The sequence below is a fragment of the Salmo salar genome, chromosome ssa19 (assembly GCF_905237065.1).
Source record: "Salmo salar chromosome ssa19, Ssal_v3.1, whole genome shotgun sequence".
Lineage (NCBI taxonomy): Eukaryota > Metazoa > Chordata > Actinopteri > Salmoniformes > Salmonidae > Salmo > Salmo salar.
The window spans coordinates 31,764,050-31,787,217 of NC_059460.1; the positions used below are offsets into that span (position 1 = coordinate 31,764,050).

General features: G+C 41.4%; 1 non-coding gene across 1 annotated transcript; it reads right to left on the reverse strand.

Annotated features, from left to right (window-relative positions):
- Window positions 1-269: 269 nt before the first annotated feature.
- Window positions 270-19,686, reverse strand: LOC106578735 (uncharacterized). The gene is made up of 3 exons (XR_001322514.2): window positions 19,493-19,686; window positions 4,057-4,178; window positions 270-2,201 (listed from the first exon to the last, which is right to left on the reverse strand). It is a non-coding gene; the product is annotated as an uncharacterized protein (transcript).
- Window positions 19,687-23,168: the final 3,482 nt, after the last annotated feature.

Sequence of the window (23,168 nt, forward strand, 5' to 3'; positions counted from 1 at the left end):
TTAGTCTGAAAAGACGTGATCCAGGGTCCTGGAGATGCTGGTCAGCGTCCATAAAGTCCCATGACTCCAGGGAGATGAGTGACCCAGTGGCCGACCCTATCCCTCGAAGATGTAACAGTTATTGAAGCATTGCCACAAATAAGCTGTTACGAACCCCTTTTGCCCTGCAGTCTAGGGGGGATGGAATCGAGACCCGTAACATATCTCATGCAAATCATAACAGTGAAAAGGAACAGTGAGAACTAATAACAACAGACAACCTAAATCTACCGTCAAACACTTATGGTTTATTTGTTAAACACACGATAAAAGGGGAGGGGGAGGGGTTGAGCTGGACCCAAGGAAAGAAATAATAAATATCCAAAAACCCCTAAGCTATTCTTACTTGCTTCAATAACCGATAGCTAACTAACCAATAAAATACAGTGGGTGGTCCGCCCAGTTCTAACTAGGGTTCTTAGACAATGTTTTCCTACGGGTAATGTATGCCCATGGGCGACTTGTCTTGGTATCCACTTTTCCACCAGCAAGCAAACAGTCATACACCATAACAATACATACTCACATAATAACGGACAAATGTGACATGTAGGTGCAAAAACAAAAGAGAGATAACTCTAGAGACAACTGATTGGGATACTTTTAAACCAAGGGAAAGGGGATGTGATTGCGTAAGGGAAAAGGATCAGGTGTGTCTTCTGATTGGCGACTGATGAGTGACACCTGTGACTAGGGCAGAAGGAAAGAAAACAAATACACACACAGGATACCTGTATCTGTAACATAAGCACATCACTAGCTGAAAACATTATTGTGCTTTGCTAAGCATTTAGATGTTTCATATTTGTGTTTAGGGCACACTGGTGAGGCTGAGTGAAATATTACTATTATTAATGAGAGTGGGATACATTTCAAGATATCCAATTTTATAGCCACACACTTTATACTTGCCAAGTTTATGTGAAGTGGCACTGCACTAGCTCTTTACTAACACAACAGATCTGTTAAAAACAGTCACTTGTAACTTGTAGATCTGAAACAGTTTATTTTATCATGATATGTTTTCATGTAAACACATTCAACATTTACCCATCATATAAAAAAGCAGATATGCCCATTCCAAGGGTACAGTGTCACTGAACTATGAGTGTTACCAAGCAGACCAGGAGACCCAGAAGGGTCTGGAGGCTGAACCCCATGGATAGGGCCAGGGCCTCCACCCCGCCTGTGGAGCAGTGTCCGGCAGACCGACAGCTGCTCACGCTGATGGTCAGGGTACTAGTACTGGAGAGGGCTGGGGAGCCACTGTCCACCATCACCACGGGCAGCATGTACTGGGTATTGTCCCTACGGGTGAACAACCTCTGCCATGCCAGAATGCTAGCACTGTTGTCTGTGGTGGATAGGGAGATTCTGGTTGAGGAGCAGACCTGATTTAATAGCTTAAAGATTTGTATGTTATCCATATTAGGACAGCATCACACATACATGAAAGTTGATTTAGGCGTGTGATGCTGTCCTAATATGGACACCGTAAATATCAAAGCTTTTCTATTTTTTATTTCTGTGCATTGCTACACAGATGTCTAAGTCATGTCAAACTTTGTTCATGAATACATAGGCCAGTTTGAATGACAGTCAGTGTAATGGGCATCATAAGGATTGGACCAAGGTGCAGCGGGAACGTGTATACTCATCTTCTTTATTAAATCAAAAGAAGGAAAAAACAAACAAATCACGTATACAAAACAACGACCGCCACTAAACAGTCCTGTCAGGTGCACAGACACAAAACAGGAAACAACTACCCACAAATCCCATAGAAAAAACACCCCTCTTAAATAAGACCTTCAATTAGAAGCAACGAGGAGCAGCTGCTTCCAATTGAAGGTCAACCCCATTAAGTAAACATAGAAATAGAAAGACTAGAACTAACATAGAAATAAACTAACAAGAACATAGCCCAACAAACCCCGAACCACATAAAACAAACACCCCCTGCCACGTCCTGACCAAACTGCAATAACAAAATAACCCCATTACTGGTCAGGACGTGACAGTCAGAGGATCTATCTGTACTCAACCTTGGTTGTCCCTGAAGGTAAAGTTGGGGTTGATGTGCTTCTCATGGACCATGGAGAAATAGAAATGGTGTCCCTCCATAGGTTGTCCAGATCCACAGCACTGATTAGCTGGATGAGCTACAAGACACAAATATACTGCAGCTGTCAGACAATGGTTCTCACTGACAATGATTCTCACTGAGCATCGTCAAAAGAAAAATAGAATAGAAAGTCCTTCCTAGGACATATCCCCAAGTTTACAGTGCCTTCAGAAAGTATTCACATACGTTAACTTGTTCCACATTTTGTTGTGTTACAAAGCGGGATAAAATGTATTTATTTGTAATTTCTTGTGAACGATCTAAAAAAAAATACTCTGTAATGTCAAAGTGGAAGAACATTTCAAAATATGTAATAAATTAAATGAAAAATAAAACACTAAAATATCTTGACTGGATAAGTATTCAACCCCCTGAGTCACCTTCAACAGTGATTACAGTTGTGAGTCTTTCTTGGTAAGAGCATTCCACACCTGGATTGTGCAACATTTATCCATTTTACTTTTCAAAATTATTCAAGCTCTGTCAAATTGGTTGTTGATCATTGCTAGATAACCATTTTCAGGTTTTTCCACATATTTTCAAGAATATTTATTTCAAAACTGTAACGCGGCCGTTCAGGAACATTCACTGTCTTCTTGGTGAGCAACTCCAGTGTATATTTGGCTCTGTGTTTTAGGTTATTGTCCTGCTGAAAGGTGAATCCATCTCCCAGTGTCTGGTGGAAAGCGGACTGAACCAGGTTTTCCTCTAGGATTTTGCCTGTGCTTAGCTCCATTCCGTTTCTTTTTTGTCCTGAAAAACTCCTCAGTCCTTAACAATTACCAGCATACCCATAACATGGTGCAGCCACCACGAAGCTTGAAAATATGGAGAGTGGTACTCAGTAATGTGTTGTATTGGATTGGCCCCAAACATAACATTTTGTATTCAGGACAAAAAGTGAATTGGTTTGCAACATTTTTTGCAGTATTAGTTTAGCGCCTTGTTGCAAAGAGGATGCATGTTTTAGAATATTTCTATTCTGTACAGGATTCCATCTTTTCACTCTGTCAATTAGGTTAGTAATGTTGTTGATCCATTCTCAGTTTCTTCCTTTGACAGTCATTAAACTATTTAACTGTTATAAAGTCACCATTGGCCTTATGGTGAAATCCGTAAGTGGTTTCTTTCCTCCTTCCTCAGGAAGGATGCATGTATCTTTGTAGTGACTGGGTGTATTGATACAGCATCCAAAGTGTAACTAATAACTTCACCATGCTCAAAGGGATATTCAATGTCTGCTTTTTTTATTGTTACCAATCTACCAATAGGTGCCCTTATTTCTGATACATTGAAAAACCACTCTGGTCTTGTGGTTGCATATGTGTTTGAAATTCACTGCTTGACTGAGGGACCTTACAGATAATTGTATGTGTGGGGTACAGAGGTGAGGTAGTCATTCAAAAATCATGTTAAACACTATTATTGCACACAGAGTGAATCCATGCAACTTATTACGTGACTTGTTAAGCACATTTTCACTCCTGAACTTATTTAGGCTTGCCATTTCAGCTTTACATTTGTTATTAATTAGTAAAAAAAAAATTGACATAAGTCCACTTTGAGATTATGGTGTATCATGTGTAGGCCAGTGACAAAACATCTCAATTTAATTCATTTTATATTCAGGCTGTAACACAACAAAATGTGAAAATAAATCAACTAAATTGTTCAAGGGGTGTTAATACTTTCTGAAGGCACTGTAGTTGAGACAAGACAAGGTATCTGACAAGGTACACTAACATAGATAGCCTGTGATTATGTCATAACATCTGTATTGTCAGTCAGGAAAGCGAAGCTCAAACCTTGTGACTCAGCCCATAGCCCACATACCTGTACAGAAGGCCAATGTTACATTATTCTCAGTGAAAATAGTGAAGGATGCATCGTACCTCTCCTGACTGTGTGCCGTCACAGATGTATGGCTGGTAGTCTCTGGCAAGCCTTGGCGCATTGTCCTTTATGTCCAGCACTTTGACGAACAACACCACAGACAAGGATAGATGGTTCTGCTCTGCAGTTGTAAAGATAGACATTTGTTGGAGTACATTGGATACATGCATCATAAATGCTTTGGAAAAGCTCTGTCACAAAGGCAGTTTAACGTTATACATGCTACTGTAACAGTCACATCTCTTTGAATTACATTGGTGGCCCAAATGGGTGTTTCATCAATCAATCTCAAAACAGACGGGATATAATCCCAAAGCAGGCATGATATTGGACAAAATGAAGGCATTTTATAGTGTTGATTAAGGAGTTAAATTCACTCTGTAAGAGTGCAATTCAAACTCAGTGGTGTAAAAGAACCCCCAGTGATGGTCTTACAGTTTTTGACAATTGCTTACACACAATTTGAAACTATGGCTCCTATTCTCAAAACATGCAAAACATAACACATCTCTTGCAAAATCAAACACTTAATTCAAAACTATTTTAAATCTTCTCAAAATTGTGTTTTTGCATCAAAACTCTACACACAAACCATTAAATCATGTGAGCTGGAGTGAGTAGTCGTGCTGTACTTCGCTCCACAGGTAATATTACATTTCATTACATTTCATTACAACGGAACTATCTGATTAGTGTAATGTTAGCTAGCTACATAGTTGTCTTTGCTGTCTTTGTGACAAAGATAAGGGTGTAGTTAGAGAAACTAACAAGGTTAGCTAGCCAGCTATATTCGTTCGCGGCGACGCCGTTTTCCAAACAAAGTCAACACGACAGCCTCTGCTAGCTAGCCAACTTTACCAACTAGCAGTACTGTAGAAACTAAATACATTACAATGGAACGATTTGATTATTGTAATGTTGGCTAGCTACATAGTTGTCTTTGTATCATAGTTGTCTTTGTCTTTGTATCAAGGATAGAGGTGTAGTACAGAGAAACTATCGAGGTTAGCTAGCCAGCTACATTTTCAAACAAAGTCAACAACGCAGCCACTGCTAGCTGGCCAACGTTACCAGCTAGCAGTACTGTATAATTTTAGTCAATAAGATTTTTGCAACGTAAGCTTAACTTTCTGAACATTCGAGATGTGTAGTCCACTTGTGTAGCTAGCAGGACTGACTTTGTGTTAGCTGGCCAACGTTTAATTACTTCTGCGCTATGAAAGGAACTAGACACGGACACGTATGATCCATTGGTAGTTTGTTGTAACCAAGTATTGGCGCTAACCGTGTGTTATTGGATGCTAGCATGCTAGTTAGCTACGGCGTCATAGGATACGGTGCACTGGGTGGGTTTCATGGAAGAATACTGTATCAAGTTATCTAGCTGAATAAACAAAGTTTGAGCCTATTCCTGAAACATTGAACCACTGTAGTTTACATCAATTATCATTTCTAAAGTGGAAGTTGGAAGAGTTATATCTGAGTGTTTCAGTTGTTTAGTTAATTTTCATTCCAATCTCCTTTGCATTAGCGTAGCCTCTTCGGTAGCCTGTCATCTATGTGTCTGTCTATCCCTGTTCTCTCCCCTCTGCACAGGCCATACAAACGCTTCATACCGCGTGGCTGCTGCCACTCTAACCTGGTGGTCCCAGCGAGCATGACCCACGTGGAGTTCCAGGTCTCCGGCAGCCTCTGGAACTGCCGGTCTGCAGCCAACAAGGCAGAGTTCATCTCAACCTATGCTACCCTCCAGTCCCTCGACTTCTTGGCGCTGATGGAAACATAGATTACCACAGAAAACCCTGCTACTCCTACTGCTCTCTCCTCGTCTGATCACGTGTTCTCGCATACCCCGAGAGCATCTGGTCAGCGGGGTGGTGGCACTGGAATCCTCATCTCTCCCAAGTGGACATTCTCTCTTTCTCCCCTGACCCATCTGTCTATCTCCTCCTTTGAATTCCATGCTGTCACAGTCACTAGCCCATTCAAGCTTAACATCCTTATCATTTATCGCCCTCAAGGTTCACTTGGAGATTTCAATGAGCTTGACGCCTTTATAAACTCCTTTCCTGAGGATGGCTCACCCCTTACAGTTCTGGGTGACTTTAACGTCCCTACGTCTACCTTTGACTCATTTCTCTCTGCCTCCTTCTTACCACTCCTCTCCTCTTATAACCTCACCCTCTCACCATCCCCCCCTACTTACAAGGCAGGCAATACGCTTGACTGCATCTTTAGTAGATGCTGTTCTTCTACTAATCTCACTGCAACTCCCCTCCAAGTCTCCGACCACTACCTTGTATCCTTTCCCTCTCACTCTCCTCCAACACTACTCACTCTGCCCCTACTCAGATGGTATTGCGCCGTCGCAACCTTCGCTCTCTCTCTCCCGCTACTCTCTCCTCTTCCATCCTATCATCTCTTCCCTCTGCTCAATCATTCTCCAACCAATCTCCTGATTCTGCCTCCTCAACCCTCCTCTCCTCCCTTTCTGCATCCTTTGACTCTCTATGTCCCCTATCATCCCGGCCGGCTTGGTCCTCCCCTCCTGCTCCATGGCTTGACGACTCATTGCGAGCTCACAGAACAGGGCTCCGGGCAGCTGGACGGAAATGGAGGAAAACTAGCCTCCCTGCGGACCTAGCATATTTTCACTCCCTCCTCTCTACATTTTCTTCCTCTGTCTCTGCTGCTAAAGCCACTTTCTACCACTCTAAATTCCAAGCATCTGCCTCTAACCCTAGGAAGCTCGTTGCCACCTTCTCCTCCCTCCTGAATCCTCCTCCCCCTCCTACCAGGTGGCGTGGCGAGAATCTGTCTCCACACCACGTGCTCTCACCACTGGTGTCCCCCAGGGCTCAGTTCTAGGCCCTCTCCTATTCTCGCTATACACCAAGTCACTTGGCTTTGTCATATCCTCACATGGTCTCTCCTATCATTGCTACGCAGACGTCACACAATTAATCTTCTCCTTTCCCCCTTCTGATAACCAGGTGGTGAATCGCATCTCTGCATGTCTGGCAGACATATCAGTGTGGATGACGGATCACCACCTCAAGCTGAACCTTGGCAAGACGGAGCTGCTCTTCCTCCCGGGGAAGGACTGCCCGTTCCATGATCTCGCCATCACAGTTGACAACTCCATTGTGTCCTCCTCCCAGATTGCTAAGAGCCTTGGCGTGAACCTGGACAACACCCTGTCGTTCTCCGCTAACATCAAGGCGGTGACCTGATCCTGTAGGTTCATGCTCTACAACATTCGCAGAGTATGACCCTGCCTTACACAGGAAGCGGCGCAGGTCCTAATCCAGGCACTTGTCATCTCCCGTCTGGATTACTGCAACTCGCTTTTGGCTGGGCTCCCTGCCTGTGCCATTAAACCCCTACAACTCATCCAGAACGCTGCAGCCCGTCTGGTGTTCAACCTTCCCAAGTTCTCTCACGTCACCCCGCTCCTCCGCACACTCCACTGGCTTCCAGTTGAAGCTCGCATCTGCTACAAGACCATGGTGCTTGCCTACGGAGCTGTGAGGGGAACAGCACCTCCGTACCTTCAGGCTCTGATCAGTCCTTACACCCAAACAAGGGCACTACGTTCATCCACCTCTGGCCTGCTGCCCCCCCTACCTCTACGGAAGCACAGTCCCCGCTCAGCCCAGTCAAAACTGTTCGCTGCTCTGGCACCCCAATTTTGGAACAAGCTCCCTCACGACGCCAGGACAGCGGAGTCAATCACCACCTTCCGGAGACACCTGAAACCCCACCTTTTTAAGGAATACCTGGGATAGGATAAAGTAATCCTTCTAACCCCCCCCCCCCAAAAAAAGATATAGATGTACTATTGTAAAGTGGTTGTTCCACTGGATATCATAAGGTGAATGCACCAATTTGTAAGTCGCTCTGGATAACAGTGTCTGCTAAATGACGTAAATGTAAATGTAAATGTAAATGATTAGCTCTTTCACACTCCAACTACACACGGATGTGACAAATGTAAAACACTAATATCTTGGGTCTTTTGCATGTTCAGTGTGCAGTGGAGTCCACAGCAGTTCACATAGCACTCACACGTACATGTACACTACCGTTCAAAAGTTTGGGGTCACTTAGACTTTTCCTTGTCTTCAAAAGAAAAGCAATTTTTTGTCAATTAAAATAACATCAAATTGATCAGAAATACAGTGTAGACATTGTTTATGTTGAAAATGACTATTGAAGCTGGAAATGGCAGGTGTTTATGGAATATCTACAGTTTACAAACACCTAAGCCAAATACATTGAAACTCAGTTTTTCACAATTCCTGACATTTAATCTTAATACAAATTCCCTGTCTTAGGTCAGTTAGGATCACCACTTTATTTTAAGAATGTGAAATGTCAGAATAATAGTAGAGAGAATGACTTATTTCAGCTTTTATTTCTAGTTCAGTGTGTCAAATCGGAGGGCCTGTTGTCCGGTTCTTTGGCAGTCTCTATGAGGGTGCCACAGGGTTCATTTCTCAGGCCGACTCTTTTCTCTGTAAACATCAATGATGTCGCTCTTGCTGCTGGTGATTCTCTGATCCACCTCTACGCAGACAACACCATTCTGTATACTTCTGCCCCTTCTTTGGACACTGTGTTAACTTCTTATGGCTCAAATCCGTTAACCTCTATGGGCTAGGTTGCACGTCACCGTCCCACTCTATTCAACAGCCAGTGGAAGAGCGTGGCGCGAAATACAAAACCTCAAAAATGCAATAATTTCAATTTTTCAAACATACGACTATTTTACACCATTTTAAAGACAAGACTCTCGTTAATCTAACCAGATTGTCCGATTTCAAAAAGGCTTTACAACGAAAGCAAAACATTAGATTATGTCAGCAGAGTACCAAGCCAGAAATAATCAGACACCCATTTTTCAAGCTAGCATATAATGTCACAAAAACCCAGAAGACAGCTAAATGCAGTACTAACCTTTGATGATCTTCATCAGATGACAACCCTAGGACATTATGTTATACAATACATGCATGTTTTGTTCAATCAAGTTCATATTTAAATCAAAAACCAGCTTTTTACATTAGCATGTGACGTTCAGAACTAGCATACCCCCCGCAAACTTCCGGAGGAATTCGCTAACATTTTACTAAATTACTCACGATAAACGTTCACAAAAAGCATAACAATTATTTTAAGAATTATAGATACAGACCTCCTCTATGCACTCGATATGTCCGATTTTAAAATAGCTTTTTTGTGAAAGCACATTTTGCAATATTCTAAGTACATAGCCCAGGCATCACGTGCTAGCTATTTAGACACCCGGCAAGTTTAGCACTCACCATAATCATATTTACTATTATAAAAGTTTGATTACCTTTTGTTGTCTTCGTCAGAATGCACTCCCAGGACTGCTACTTCAATAACAAATGTTGGTTTGGTCCAAAATAATCCATCGTTATATCCGAATAGCGGCGTTTTGTTTGTGCGTTCCAGAAACTATCCGAAATGGTAAATCAGGGTCGAAAAAAAAAGAAATCGAAATATTCCATTACCGTACTTCGAGGCATGTCAACCGCTGTTTAAAATCCATTTTTATGCAATTTTTCTCGTAAAAAAGCGATAATATTCCGACCGGGAATGTCCATTTAGCTAAACTGAGGAAAGTAAACAAAGCTTTCGGTCGACGCGGGCACGCGCCTGAGTCTCACAGTACTGTAACCAGCCACTACCCAAACGCGCTACTTTGTTTCAGCCAGAGCCTGCAAAGCCACGATTCAGCTTTTTGCCGCCTTCTGAGACCCTATGGCAGCCGTAGGAAGTGTCACGGGACAGCTAAGATCCTCACTCTTCAATAAACAGAGACAAGAAGAACGACACCTTGTCAGACAGGCCACTTCCTGCCTGAAACCTTGTCAGGTTTTTGCCTGCCAAATGAATTCTGTTATACTCACAGACACCATTCAAACAGTTTTAGAAACTTTAGGGTGTTTTCTATCCATATGTAATAAGTATATGCATATTCTAGTTACTGGGTAGGAGTGGTAACCAGATTAAATCGGGTACGTTTTTTATCCAGCCGTGAAAATACTGCCCCCTATCCCAAACAGGTTAATGGGGAGAACCGGTTGAAAGTTTCTGTCGGCTGAATGAGCGACACCGGTTGAGCATTCCTACAAGATTTCCCTCCAGAAGCCATGAGAAAGTTGTACGGCTGCGGGGACCGTGCGAGGGGATTTATACTACTATCTGTACTTACTGGTGGCACTGACACTGTTTCATCCTTTCCTACACTGAAATTACCCTTGCCTAACAATTGCGTCTGAAGCTGGGCTTCCAGCACAGCTATCCTCGCCGTAAGGCGATCGTTCTCCTGTATATTATGAGTACAGCGACTGCAATTAGAAGGCCTCTTGTTAATTTTACTACTTAGCTTCGGCTGTCGGAGGTCCTGACGAACCATGTCCAGATAAAGTGTCCGGAGTGAAAAAGTTGAATGGAAAAAAAGTTGAGTGAGGCAAAAACTAAAAATATAAACGGTAATTAAAAAGTAAAAACCGTAAAGTTGTCAGGTAGCAAAGTAAGGTTGGCAATAAAATGCACAGCAGCACGTAAACAAGTCTGCAAGTTGTGACCAGAAATGTACAATGCTGGTGATGTCATTTGGAAACACAAGGCCAACTTTCACAGCTATGCGGTTGACACACAGCTGTACATTTCGATGAAACATGAAGTCCCAAAATTGCCTTCCCTGGAAGCCTGTGTTTCAGACATAACGAAGTGAATGAATGCAAATTGTCTACTTTTAAACTTGGACAAAACAGAGATATAGGTCCCAAGAAACAAAGAGATCTGCTGTTGGATCTGACAATTAATCTTGATGATTGAATAGTCGTCTCAAATAAATCTGTGAAGGACCTTGGCGTTACTCTGGACCCTGATTTCTCTTTTGACGAACATATCAAGAATATTTCAAGGATAGCTTTTTCCATCTTCATAACATTGCAAAAATTCGAAACTTTTTGTCCAAACATGATGCAGAAAAGCTAATGCATGCTTTTATCAATTCCAGATTATACTACTGCAATGTTCTACTCACTACCCGGATGAAGCACAAAATAACGTTCAGTTAGTGCTAAACACGGCTGCTAGAATCTTGACTAGAACCCACAAAATTGATCATATTTCTCCAGTGTTAGCCTCTCTTCATTTGATTCCTGTTAAGGCTAGGGCTGATTTCAAGGTTTTACTGCTAACCTACAAAGCATTACATGGGCTTGCTCCTACCGATCTCTCCGATTTGGTCCTGCCGTGCATACCTACACATACACTACGGTCACAAGACGCAGGCCTCCTTATTATCCCTAGAGTTTCTAAGCAAACAGCTGGTGGCAGGTCTTTCTCCAATACAGCTCCATTTTTATGGAATGGTCTGCCTATCCATGTGATAGACATAGACTCTGTTTTGACCTTTAAGTCTTTACTGAAGACTCATCTCTTCAGTGATTGAGTGTAGTCTGACCCAGGAGTGCAAAGGCGAATGGCAAGGCACTGGAGTGACGAACTGCCATTGCTGTCTCTGCCTGGCCGGCTCCCCTCTCTCCACTGGGATTCTCTGCCTCTGACCCTATTACGGGGGCTGAGTCACTGGCTTACTACTGCTCTTCCATGCCGTCTCTAGGAGGGGTGAGTCACTTGAGTGGGTTGATGTGATCTTCCTGTCCGAGGGGGCTTGTGCGGTGGAGGAGATCTTCGTGCGCTATACTCAGCCTTGTGTCAGGGTACTAAGTCAGTGGTCTGTTGATATCCCTCTAGTGATGTGGAAGCTGTGCATTGGAAAAGTGTGGGGGGTTATATCCTGCCTGGTTGGCCTTGTAAGGGGGTATCGTTGGACGGGGCTACAGTGTCCCCCGACTCCCCCTGTCTAGGATCAGTCTTATTTCTGGTGTAATTCTCCTGTCTTATCTGGTGTCCTGTGTGAATTTAAGTATTCTCCCTCTAATTATCTCTCTCTCGCTCTCTCCCTCCCCTCCTGTACGACCTGAGCCCTAGGAGCATTCCTCAGGACTCCCTGGCCTGATGACTTCTGGCTGTACCCAGTCCACCTGGTCATGCTGCTGCTTCAGTTTCAACTGTTCTGCCTGCAGCTATGGAACCCTGACCTGTTCACTGGGCGTGCTACCTTGTCCCGGACCTGCTGGTTTCGACTCTCTCTCTACCGCATCTGCTGTCTCGACCTCTGAGTGCTCAGCTTTGAAAATCCAACAGACATTTACTCCTGAGGTACTGACCTGTTGCACCCTCTACAACCACTGTGATTATTATGTGACCCTGCTGGTCATCTATGAACATTTGAACATCTTGAAGAACAATCTGTCCTTAACTTTGGGCTAGATGTGCCGCTAGCAGCACACCTCGACAACAAATTGAAATTGCAGAGTACGAAATACAAAATACAAAAATCGTCATATTGAACATTCATGAAAATACAAGTGTCTTACATTGTTTAAAAGCTTAACGTCTTGTTAATCCGTCCGCTTTGTCAGATTTCAAAAAGGCTTTATGGTGAAAGCATACCATGCGATTATCTGAGGACAGCGCCCCGCATACAAAAGTATTAAAAAAAAATCCAAACCAGCAGAGGCATCATGAAAGTCAGAAATAGCGATAAAATAAATCACTTGCCTTTGAAGATCTTCCTCTGTTTGCAATCCCAAGGGTCCCAGCTACATAACAAATGGTCGTTTTGTTCGATAAAGTCCCAAAAAAGTAAGTTTAGTTGGCGCACTTGATTCAGTAATCCACCTGTTCTCCTCGTTCAAAATGCATACAAAGGAATCCCAAAAGTTACCAATTAACTTCGTCCAAACAAGTCAAACAACGTTTCTAATCAATCCTCAGGTACCCTAATATGTAAATAAATGATAAAATGTAAGACAGAGAATAGTATGTTCATTACCTGAGATAAATAACAAGGTGCACGCCCTCATCCACGCACGCCACAACACTACAGTCAAAATGAGAGTCACCTAGAAAAACTACAAATTTTAGCAAATTTTTCAAAAAGCAAGCCTGAAACCCTTTCTAAAGACTGTTGACATCTAGTGGAAGCCATAGGAACTGCAATGTGGGAGGATTTCCTTTGATTTTCCCATAGACAGCCATTTCAATGGGTGGTGACCTCAAAAAACAAAATTCCGGATGGATTCTTCTCGGACAAATGTCCTTTTATGTGTGAATGATTAAATTCATCCAGTGGTCTTACAAACAGATATACATACACACACTCGCGTGTCTGCACGCACACGCGCACACGCACACGCGCTCTGTCTGTCTGTCTGTCTGTCTGTCTGTCTGTCTGTCTGTCTGTCTGTGCATTGGAAAAGTGTGGGGGGTTATATCCTGCCTGGTTGGCCCTGTAAGGGGGTATCGTGCCAGCTACCCCCTGTAAGGGGGTAGCTGGCACTCGCGTGTCTGCACGCACACGCGCTCTGTCTGTCTGTCTGTCTGTCTGTCTGTCTGTCTGTCTGTCTGTCTGTCTGTCTGTCTGTCTGTCTGTCTGTCTGTCTGTCTGTCTGTCTGTCTGTCTGTCTGTCTGTCTGTCTGTCTGTCTGTCTGTCTGTCTGTCTGTCTGTCTGTGTCTCTCTCTCTCTCTGTCTCTCACTCTCTCTCTCGGAATATATATATATATATATATATATATATATATATATATACTAGTTGTGTGTTTAAAGGAGTAAGATTGCACACTCCGATTTTCCTCCTTTGTGATGTGAATCAGTATGTGTGAGAGGCTTGACAGTGGCACAATTAGTGTGCGGCTGTGACTGATGTGACTCACTGTGCTGGAAGGTGGGTCCGTTGTCATTGACATCCGTCAAGCTGATGGTGACAGTGGTGGAGGCAGAGTAACCACCGTTGAGTCCAAGCATATCCTTCACCAGCACCACCACCAGATACTGCTCCCTAGCCTCCCTGTCCATGTTGGACATTTAGGTCATGATTATGCCTGGGGGGGTTTAAAGATTGTTGACACTGAACTTGACTTATTTTGATGGACCCACGTGAATGTCTCTACAGTATATCTCTGAACTATACCTGTCTTGGGTTCCACAGAGAAGTAGGGCTCCCCCAGTAGGATAGAGTAGATGAGCTTGGCGTTGTTTCCAAACAGGGGATCGTCAGCATCTGTGGCTGTCACCTGGGCCACAGTGCTCCCTGTGGGATAGGAGAGGATCACACAGGCAGGCTTGGCAAAGGTTGCAGCCTCTCAGCCCCCCTCCAGCAGCCAACGGGGAAATAAAGTGATTATGCCACGGTCCCACCGGGTATGTCTGTCTAGCTCAGGGGTGCGGAAGGAGATGTAGTAGGAGGAAGGGATGGGGCTGGGTGCCCGATGCTCACTGTGGCCTTCACTAGGCACCAAGGCTGAGCAGGTGTGCTTGACAACCTTTCCAATCCCCTCCGTGACATTACTCCCTATTATTCTCTCTTCTCGTTTCGCTCTCTCCACCACTCTATCACTATCTTTCTCTGTCTCTGTCTTTCAGTCTACATGTCTCTGTTTCTTCAAGCGCTCTTGCTCTCTCTCTCGCTTGCTCGCTCTCTCTCTCTCTCTTAGCCGGTGTGTTACTTTCTGTATCTCTTATTCTCTATGACCAACTCTGTTTCTCAGTGTCTCCACCTCTTCCCTTTTCCTCTCTTTCTCTCTCTTTTCCTCTATTTCTTTTGTTCTCTCTCAAAGTCAAATGCATTATGATTTATTACAAGAAAGATGTTATTCTGCAGGCCAGATTACATATAAATTGAAATGGTAATGCTTGCGCTATGAAATGGCACTGGTAATGATAACATTATTTAAGTAAAAATAAATCATATGAGCGATTTATAGGTATGATACCTAAACCAATACTTTCATCTTCCTGAAAAGGGCGACGGAGCACAGCCATATACCCTTCCCTTTATATTCTTTCTTAATTTGAAATGAGATGTGATGAAACAATTTATTCATGTAAAATGCTCTTTAAGGTACATTTCAAACCTGTATGAAATCCCCTGTACCATGTGAGGGACTTCAACAACTCAATCTTCAGGTGCTCAGTAAAATACAATATATTTGATCCCTCAACTAAGATTTTCCATGATCCAAATGCATAATTTGAATGTATTTATTTCAAATGCTCTTCAAGGTACAGGTGCAGGTGACTTCAAATCGTAACTTCAGGTGCTCAGGAAAAAACATCATATCTAAGATTTCTCATCATCCATATATGTAAATGTAACTACCGGCGTCCATATTAGGACAGCCTCAGTCTCAGCAGGAGTTGTTTGTCCTAATATGGACACTGTATATTTTGTAACATCAATAAAAGTGGAGATGATGGGTGAATTAATTCTGGTCAATTCAATTTATGTAAGAGGCACTGGTGTAGCACACACTCCTGCAACCCTCGCAAGGCGAGGGGCCCACGAGCTTTGGGGCCCCCAAACTTCTTGCTTGGACTTTGCGAGTGGCCCCACGAAACTACGCTACGCCACTGATAAAAGGAGAGGAAAGTAGTCTTTCATATTTGATTGTTGTTTTATCTAGCTGACAAGATGATAAAGTATTTTTACCAGGCTTTGACACAAATCAAAATACCAGCCATGCTCTCTATCCACCCCTGGTCAAACACTGTATTTCGAGACATGAAAATACATTTTAGTTCACCAGCTATTTCTGACAAATGCAGCTTCCACTGAAATATACAAGAAAAATAAATGAACTGGAAGCAATTTTGCTCTTGGAAAAGATTATGAAGTTATTGTGATTCTGTTTCTTGGAAGTGTACTCTAAGGCTAGGGTCTTGACTTTAAATCCTGTGAGGATGAAAAGCCTTTTGTAAGAAAACAAGGCAATGTATTGTATTCCATTGGCGAGCATTAGGACCAAAACATCATTCCTGCAGTATGATACAGCACTGCAGCTGACTAATCAAGACGTGTAATTAAATCAATGCCTGGTTAGACATGGAAAATAGAGAAACATGCGCCTAAAAAACTCATATTAGAATTGATGTTCCAATGACCAAGTCCAAAACTATTGAATGTGTCCTCCTCTGAAATGTTTAGTTTCGGTCATGTCTAGGACATTGTAGGATAACTTAATAGTAGTTCCAAAAGAGTTGTAGAATGTAGAAACCCAGCTACATGAGTGTTCAATGTAAACAAAGGGATAGGATTTTTATATCATATTTTACTAATCTTATATGAATAAAACGTAAAAAGTTTGTGTTAAATGAAAGTGAAATGGCAATTCCAGTGCTTTTTAGTTAGACAATGTTTGAAAGTGCCACCATGACAACTGTGCAATATATCATCTTGTTGCTTCTGCCATTGACAGAGAAACCAATATGAAACCATTGGTACGGTAACCAATAGTGATGCGCCACCAACAGCTGGTGTCTCTGTCGCTGCAGTGGCTTGTTTCTATTTTAGCATTTTGCTGATCTACCGTTTCCCTCAGATTGTCTTCATGCTACTCCCATTTTAATTGTGTCTCAGAGAGCAGGTTTGTAATTGAGTCAAATAGTTGCTGTCTGACTGTTCTCTCCAGATTGTCCCACAATTCCTTTTGAGTCTCCTGTTCAGAGAAACTCTAAATTACTTTGGGGTGAGAATGGCTTAAGATGTGAGGTAGTAGTTTTATCAAAATAACATCACAACAAGTATTTTCTATCAGTAGTTTAACGTTTTGTATGTTTCTGAACGTAACAAGAGACAATGCTATGTGCAATAATATGAAATAATTAAATAATACTGTGTGCATTGTGCAGTTAGTATAGTAGTTGTTGTAGTTGGCATGGAAGTATTATTCGTGTGTATTATTCATGTCTGACTGCCTAATGGTCATATTTAATCTTGTGAAATTATATTTACTGTCAAGCCCCCTACATTACAATGTGTTGGTAAAAATCAATTACCAATACCCAATTTTATTTGAGAAATTCTATTTGGTCTCACAATGTCAGTGAAAGTCTATATGTTTGTGTGTAAGTGCGTCTTAACTGGGCATATTCATATCAGCATGAGACTCATGGAGTGACATTCCAATTAGTGGCCAGTGAATCGTGAAGTAATGAAGGTACTTCATCTGGCTACCAAGCAGCCTAATTGAACACTGCGGGCCAAAACTAGAAAACAGCCTTCAACACTACTGAAAGGCATCTCCCAGTGTTTAACATGTCCCAACTAAGTACGCCAATAAAGACCAGTGCCAGATGAGTCACACACTAGAATGGCTGGCTGACACACTGCCCAACAGATCTGGAGAAAGTTGGTTGGCTAACAAGATGCACTACAGGCAGCCAAAATGGCGGCGCATAGACTAGCTGGAAAAAGAGCACATCTGCTCTTATACAAACGCTCATTAGGCTTATTAGGCAGGCCTTTTCACTGAAATATGCCCCGACTATGGAATAAGTGCTGTGTTGTTTACCTAATCCGAGATATTAGAAATACCTCATGCGAAATCAATAGACTATATGAATATGACAGGTTTAGCTGCCAAACTATCTTGTACATTTCTATGCATGTCCATTGGAAATTCATTTTTGCAATAGCTTATTTCCATGAAAATAAGGCTGAAATAGAATCTGGCTCAATGGCATCAAGTAGCACAATGAATCATGGCGTGAATGGTGTTGCACTGCTTATTCTGGAATCTGTCGAAAATGCTGGGGTGTTGAACTGAGCAACCCCAGAAAGAGGTATATTTTCAATTAGCTAAACCATTTGAATATATTTTTGATAACTAGCATCAGTGAGTGTAGAACCCTATGGTTGGCAGCCATTTTTTAATGTAGTAATAGGCCTTCTTCCTCCCACTCCAGCAGACCTCCTGGAGCACCAACATGTACACTTCTCCACTACTCCACCATATGACAGAGTTGAGAATGAGCTGGGGTCTCACAATGTTAAGAACTAGATGTAGTGAGACCATCACATTCATTTCCTATATGTGCTCTCATGGAGATATTTACATTCTCCACATCTATCTAGAAAAACTGTTAAACTTCTTACCTGCCATTTCTTAGACCTGGCTGCGTTAGGCATGTGTGCAAGTGTAACACAAGTTATATAGGTAGTCTATGTAGACAATCAAATATGTTATAACAGAGTAACTACAGTCTAATAACAAATGTAATAGCATAATAACATTAAGGACATGTCCAACATAGAGTACAATTTTTTGGTGTGTACAGAGCATGCTGTGGAAAGTATTTTTCTCTGTACTTTTATCCCTGGCATGCATTCAGTGGAATAAAGTTACAGTACAAAAAAGTTACAGTTTCAAAAAAGTTGTATGCCTATTAATATACAGCCTGAAATGTCACTTTAATACAAAGCACTGCTGAATGTTCCACCTTTGATTTCCAGCAGACAGTTAAAATGATTGATCTCCCTATGAAGAACCCAACCATCGTTTGATCACTTTCACATGCTACCATGTACAATTAGTAAAAGACGTATTGTTTGTACGTGTTGTTATGTAAGTCATTATTGTCAACAATGCATCACAACCTTGGTAATTTGAGAGAAAAAAGTTAATTGCTATCATTCTTTACACATCCGTTGTACATTCACAATTTTATATTTCTTGAAATCAATTGTTTCATCTTGTTAGTTACAACTAGTAAAATAATAAATTAGTATAGTATAATGTATCTTAATGAAGAATGTAAACGTAAACTTTGTTCAGATGAGTTCTTAATTGTCATCTGTCTTAGACAGACAACTGTAATGATATCAGTGTCAACCAGTACAGACAAACGGAACTAGCAGCTTGAGTTGCATTGTGTAAAAGTGAGGTATAGCTATGACATCTAGGTGTTTAACATAAGGTTACAGTGGATATAATAGTCACAGTGTTTCAGGACAACCTTCACACCATCAGGACAATCTTCACATCATCGAATCCCCAAGCTGACAAGGTAAAAATATGTCGTTCTGCCCCTGAACAAGGCAGTTAACCCACTGTTCCTAGGCCATCATTGAAAATAATAATTATTTCTTAACTGATTTGCCTAGTTAAACAAAGGTAAAAAAAATAAATAATAATAGTAAGACCATTCAATTGATACATTTTATTCACGTAACAAAATGTATTTACTCTTGGGACAAAAACTTCATAGGCCCTATCATACTCTACCAGACAAGGAAGCAACAATTCAGAAAAGTATCTTTAGAATAAACGAATATAAACAATGATGAACATATTTTTTCCCCAAAAGGTTTGTCTGGTATCAGTTTTACGTAATCCAGCATCAGTGTTCTGTTACATGCAATAACTGCATCATTTAATTAAATTAACCATACCAACTTACAATGTAATCATCTCTAGTAATAGATAGACACTCTCTTCATACTTTCTTAATTTCACATTCTGATAGAAAAATTAGCTACACCCACCTTTACGTGTGATTGTTCTGTCCTTAAGCCACTCTCTTCAACAGCTGCTACCAACAGAGATCATCATGGTGTAGAAGAACACACACTGGTCTGGTTAACTAAGGGCCCTGGTACTGCAGATACTGCTTTTTAGACCCAATAACATTAACAGCAAATGAACATGGTTCTCACGATGCGTAATCCCTTCCACTCCCCTTTTCTTCTTCTTTTCTCCCCTTTTTCTCTCTTTCTCAAAACACTGGCACTATTGTCTGGGTGCACATCTGAACAGTGCTGAACACTCACGGCCTTCATTGCAATGCAAATAGACCCAGCAATGAGATACAAATAGATTTCGACCTTTCCACCCAGCTCTCACTTTCTCTTGCTCTCCCTTTGAAGAACAATCCGGCACTTATTGCAGGTGTGGCAATTCATCTAAATCGACTATTACTGCAAGTGATAAGAGGAGTTCAGTCTGTTTTTTACATTTAAACCTCTACGGGATCAGTGTCCCCCCCTACGCTAATGTGATTTGTATGATGTAAGTAACAAGAACATTTCCCAGGATATAGACATGTCTTATATGGGCAGAAAGCTTACATCCGTGTTAATCTAACTGCACTGTCCAATTTACAGTAGCTATTACAGTGAAAAAATACCATGCTATTGTTTGAGGAGAGTGCACAACAACACAAAACTTTTATTATGGCAACTGGTTTGACACATTCACCTCTGAAGATAATAATGTACTTACATTCAGTAATCTTGCTCTGATTTGCCATCCTGTGGGCCCCAGAGATAACATGTAGCATAGTTTTTTTTGATAAAATCCATTTTTATATTAAAATGTAGGAACTGGATTCTACAGTTTGAACCCCTGCTAAATTGTGCCTAGACTCTTAAGTAATAAAATGGCTTTTCTCTTGCATTTCAAAGATTTAAAAAATATATTTTGAAAACGCATGTTTTTTTCTTTGCATTATTTTTTTTACCAGATCTAATGTGTTATATTCTCCAACATTAGCTTCACATTTCCACAAACTTCAAAGTATTTCCTTTCAAACGGTATCAAGAATATGCATATCCTTGCTTCAGGTCCTGAGATACAGGCAGTTAGATTTGGCGTTTTAGCGATATTTTTTTTTTTTTTTAAGGGTCCGATCCTTAAGAGTTTTTAAGCCTGCGGAAAAAGACGGAGAAAGACCGACATAGGCGTCGTCTTGATATTGACATGTTTTTCTAAACAACAGGCCTCTCGTGACCTCGAGTTGGGAATACATGTATGTTTGATTGCGAATCGTCTGTGGACACTGTCTGTGTCACGCTCGTTGTAAAGATGGGACCAAGGCGCAGCGGGAATGTGTATGCTCATCTTCTTTTATTAAATGATAAGAAAACAAAACAAAACACTTAATCAAAACAACAACGATGGAAAAAACTGTCCTGTGAGACTTCCAGCTACACATGGAACAACTACCCACAAAAACCCATGAAAAAACACCCCTACTAAATAGGACCTTCAATTAGAGGCAAAGAGGAACAGCTGCCTCCAATTGAAGGTCAACCCAACAAACTAAGCATAGAAATAGAAAAACTAGACACAGACATAGAAATAGACTAACATAGAACATTACCCCCCCAAAAACGAAACACATAAAACAAACACCCCCTGACACGCCCTGACCAACCTACAATAACAAACAACCCCTTTTACTGGTCAGGACGTGACAGTCGGACTATTGTGGAAAGTTCACACTACTCTAGCTGTTGTAGAGAAATAATTATCCCTAATGATAATGCTTCTCACTCCAATAACTAAAAGCTACTTTTCCCCTTAGGGCCACCATAAATAATACTATGTAAAAATAAAATTACACAATAAAAGTTTTGCTCCTGGCCAATAAATTAGCACGCAGGACTAAGTTTTACATCAGCTGGTTGAAAACTAGGCACACAGCAGATATCTGTAGACTTGCTTTTAGGCAGGACATTCTTTCCTGGCATGTACACTATTTTGACATGCTAACCTTGCAGGTTATTAACATTCCAAAATGTTAATGGATGCATCATTAGCCAGCAGCGTTTACAGCATTCTCCCCTCTGAGACAGTAACACAAGGATTTTGTTATTTTGTATCCGCAGATTGGTTCAATTGCTGTGAACTCCATGACTCACATTTTGATCCCACATCAAACACAGAAATGTCAGGACTTGTACTGTGACATTTTAAACCTCCATCCATTGTGGACTGAGTCTAATGGAGCCTCCCTCAGAATCACCAACAACTGGGAAAGAATAGCACCATTGAATGCTACTCCTATCTCTGTTTCTACTCTTGTTCTTTCAAAATATTAGAATTAATGCGTCAATACAGAAATATAAGTTTAGGCTCAAAACAGAGGTTTTGTCTACCCTAAGCTATCCCTTGCTATAAACTACAATCAACAGGTTTTATATTGGTATTACATTTTGCAATATAAACCGAAAACATTTAATGAAAACACATGCTGTATTGAGAGTAGCAACAGGGTAGATTTGAACCCAGAGCTGTTCGTGTAGGACGGAATCAGCTTGCCAAGGCTGGATCCTGGACAAACATTGCTATAAGTCTAATAGTTCATGATTTAATGATTTAAGAGAAAAGTATTATTTTGTGATGACTGACTTCTGCTTTGGAATCACACACTGAATGCTTTAATTAACTCTTATAACCCAGATAATCTGTTTACATTATCTTCACACATCAGCCATAACCATAAAATACAGATGTTGAAGGGAGTCATTTATATTGTGAATGAACAACTGAGCGCACAAGTTCTAAATGTCCGGGTCAGTGGAAAAAGGCCCTTTCCCCATTGCTGGAGGGAGAAGAGCTGTCCTTTATGTGAAAACGTTATTGGGATTCCATTCATTCCACGGTACTGAATTTGATGAGGATGTCACATAATAAATGCATGTTCCTCGTGCGTTCCTTGGCCTTGGTATTCAGCCATGGGAAACAGCGAACACTTATGACAAATAAGGACAGAGTGCTGATGCAGCCTAAGGGTTGGTCTACTGATTCCAAAGGAACCGTTAGTGTCTTTTCCTCATGTCTGCCTACTGGAGGAGCAAGAGGAGACGCACCTGTAAAGTGTTTGTCTTCACAGTTGATGACATGTCAGAACACAAGCTGTATAGTTTGAGTCTGCTGTCATGGCATGTATCTCCAGTAAGTTATTGGCTGTTTTTACATAAAAATGTACTGAGTTTGTTTTTTGTACGTGTTAGTAACAGTTACAGTTATACAACCTTAACAGCAACCCCACATACTAAACAACTCATAATTGCTATAGGCATGTCTTAAATTAGCCACCTGAGGTTAAATGGGATTCTAAGATGTCACTAGAGTAAGAAACATGTATGATAGAGTCAGAATATAACTAAATACATGAAATAGGCCCTATACCAATGCAAGTGTATATACTGTAGGCACGTGCACAGATAGGTGTCTACCTGTGCTGAGCACATGACCCCCCACTTGCCAAGAGCCCTTTTGGGTGGTGGTTATTATATAAATATATATATTTATTTTTTTGTATACAGTTTTTGTCGTTGTTGTTCTGCACCCACTGTTCGCAAGTCGTTGTGACACGTCGTCCAGCATTGAAAAAGGACAATATTTCTCAAAAGTAAATACAAGCCTAACGCAAAA